At 35.3% G+C, this 3380-nt stretch overlaps 1 long non-coding RNA gene across 1 annotated transcript in view; it reads right to left on the reverse strand.

Annotated features, from left to right (window-relative positions):
- Positions 1 to 2489: 2489 nt before the first annotated feature.
- The window catches only part of LOC115230253, a 16303-nt gene continuing 15412 nt past the window's right edge, over positions 2490 to 3380 (reverse strand). The window contains exon 3 of the long non-coding RNA XR_003883414.2: positions 2490 to 2527. This is a non-coding gene — a long non-coding RNA (uncharacterized LOC115230253). The remainder of the gene's footprint in view (positions 2528 to 3380) is intronic.

Genomic DNA, 3380 nt, shown 5'->3' on the forward strand with positions numbered 1-3380 from the left:
CCCTTATTAATTAATTATAATTATGCTGCATTTATTTCTAAATGCTGTATTTGTTTTCCGTGAAAGTTTGGCGCGCTGTTGGTTGGGGCATTGAATTATAACGTCGGATGTAATCAATTGAACCACACGCGTATTTATCGTTATGGTAAATCTGGCGTTGTGATTGAGTGGATTTCATCCAGATAGTCTTGGCTGACGAGCTACAAATGGATTTTTTTGTAAGTAATATTACATTTAATTCATTAATAGCGAAACAATTGCCAAATAATCTGTATTTTTGTTATTTTTTACTTGCCCTGTCCGTGTGAGCTAACAGTCGTACTGGCTTTCATGGGAATCATGTATTTTCGTGGTTGAAACCTTTTGGATTAACTGGTGCTAGAGTGAGCAATATAGTGACACTCTCTTATATTTATTATTATATATATATATATATATAGATATATATATATATATATATATATATATATATATATATATATTATATATATATATATATATATATCAAAATAAGCAACAGGTATATCCAAGGTATTGCAGTACAATTGTTTCATGCTACTTCATTTTATTAAACGCTGTAAGTATTACTTCAGCTTTAAAATGTCGAGCAATCTTCAGCCACATACAGAATTTTTTAATTAAACGGACAATGCTCATTCACATAAAATGAAGTAGCATGAAACAATTGTACTACATTACCTTGGATATCCTTGTTGCTTACTTTGATTATAATCACCCCATTTGATTTATATGGATAATACCATACGAAATTCTGGTGCCTTTAACTTAAGTACTATATTCATCTGAATCTAAATTTTTGATGAACTATATATATATATATACCCTTTATGTCAGGTCACTTTCGAGTGCTACTGCACGAAAACAACATTGATTAAGCTTCACGCAATGGCCATCCTCGATAACGAGGGGGCAGCCACCACATATACCCTTAAAGCGAGGAACTTTTCAGCACCCTCTTGTTAATAAAGATGGTTCAGGCATATTGCAGATGCGCCAACGACCACAAATTACTCAGTTCTGTAGGTAACCTCCAGGATTCTTACATCGCATTTGTAGCTTTTCAAACGAATATATCACCATAAACTTGTGATGTTTAAAAATAACTTTCTTTTAGATATTACTGCACTATGAGAGCAATAAAAATTATTGAATCTCTGCGTGGCTGTGTGGTAAGAAACTTGCTTCCCAACTACATGGTTCCAGGTTCAGTCCCATTGCGTGGCACCTTTGGACAAGTGCCTTCTACTATTGCCACAGGCTGACCAAAACCTTGCGAGAGGGTTTGGTTGATGGAAACTGAAACCAGCCCGTCGTACCGTCGCATATATATGTGTTGTGTTGTATGTGTATCTTTGTCTGTGTTTGTTCTCCGATCACCACTTGACAATCGGTGTTGGTGTGCTTACGTCCTAGTAACTTAACGGTTCGGCAAAAGAGACCGATAGAATAAGTACTAGGCTTAAAAAATAAGTCCTGGAGTCGACTTGTTCGACTAAAACCAGTCGAGGCGTTGCTCCAGCATGGCTGCTGTCAAATGACTGAAAGAAGTAAAAGAATAAAAGAATAAGATGCGACCGCCAGAAGAAGCTATCGTGGAAACGAGCCGAAAGGCAAGTACACCGTCTTCGGTAAACCCGAAAAGAGCATAACAAATACTCTTTTACTCTTTTACTGTTTCAGTCATTTGACTGAGGCCATGCTGGAGCACCGCCTTTAGTCGAGCAAATCGACCCCAGGACTTATTCTTTGTAAGCCTAGTACTTATTCTCGAGACACGTAGGGTCACCTGAGAATCGAAACCGCTAAGTTACGGGGACGTAAACACACCATCATCGGTTGTCAAGCGATGTTGGGGGGATAAACATATACACACACACATATATATATATACATATATACGACGGGCTTCTTTCAGTTTCCGTCTACCAAGGCTCACTCACAAGGCTTTGGTCGGCCGAAGCTATAGTAGGACACTTGCCCAAGGTGCCACGCAGTGGGACTGAACCCGGAATCATGTGGTTGGTAAATAAGCTGTTTACCACACATCCACTCCTACGCCTATAAATATTTACTTTAAATATCTTACAAACTATAGAATTTTCTAAATAAAGCCAAGAGAAAAAGATGTTTTATAAACACATTCTACCAGTATACGAAGTTTAAAAGTGTTTAGTTACGTGGAAAATATTTTTAAAAAACTGCCGGTCAAACCGAAAAGATCCCGCTTTTATTGCATTGGGCAAACAAGCCAAGGCTTCTAAGAGATCGCTTGACCTTCTAGAATTAGCAACTAAATAGGTTCTGAATCACACCCTACCGTGAGATAACGTAATGTTACATAATTTATGTCTGATAAAGTTTGCTGATTATAGTTTGTTAAAATAACTTTGGTCATAGATAGATCTGGACGATAGACTTTAAATTACAATATTGCATTAAGTAAGAAAAAAAATATCAACGAAAATTACTCACTTTTGTAAGTTTTTTATATTTTCTGGAGAATTTGCTAAAAATGAAAATGAAAGAAAGTAAATTTACATTAAATCAACTTTACATTAAATAAGCGGAAAAATACATTTAAAATTAAAACAACATCGTTTTGTCTTGATGATCACAGAGAGCGTACATACTCACGCGCGCATTTATACACATATACATACATATGTACTTACGTATGAGTAGATATATCCATATATACCTATGTATATCTATGTGTGTGTATATATCTATATCTTTATATATTTATATGTATGTATCTCCCTCCCCCCTCTCTCTCACATTATATATATATATGAGGTCGACTTTGCCTTTCATCCTTTCGAGGTCGATAAATAAAGTACCAGTTACACACTGGGTTGATGTAATCGACTTAATCCGTTTGTCTGTCCTTGTTTGTCACCTCTATGTTTAACCCCCTGTGGGCAATAAAGAAAATATATATATAAATATATATATATATGTATGTTGTGGTGTGTGTGTGTGTGTGTGTGTGTGTGTGTGTGTGGTGTGTGTGTGCGTGTGTGTGTGTGTGTATGTGTGTGTGTGTGTGTAAATTAGAGAGGAACCACCATGTAGCTATTCAACAATGATATTATTAAATTAGTTGAATTGCTACCGGGTGGTTCTTCTCTATTTATATACATGTATTATATATTGTGAAATTTGATTTAGTATTACTAATTGAATTTATCCCTGTAAGTTTGGAATCATATTCCCTAATATCATTTATTATATTATATTATTATTATTATTATTATATTATTATTATTATTAATATATTATATTATATATATTAGGCCCAGGCATCATAGGTAAGTGTCTGCTGCTATAGCCTCAGGCCGACCAAAGCCTTGTGAGTG

The sequence above is a fragment of the Octopus sinensis genome, unplaced genomic scaffold, assembly GCF_006345805.1.
Source record: "Octopus sinensis unplaced genomic scaffold, ASM634580v1 Contig15083, whole genome shotgun sequence".
NCBI classification, from domain to species: domain Eukaryota; kingdom Metazoa; phylum Mollusca; class Cephalopoda; order Octopoda; family Octopodidae; genus Octopus; species Octopus sinensis.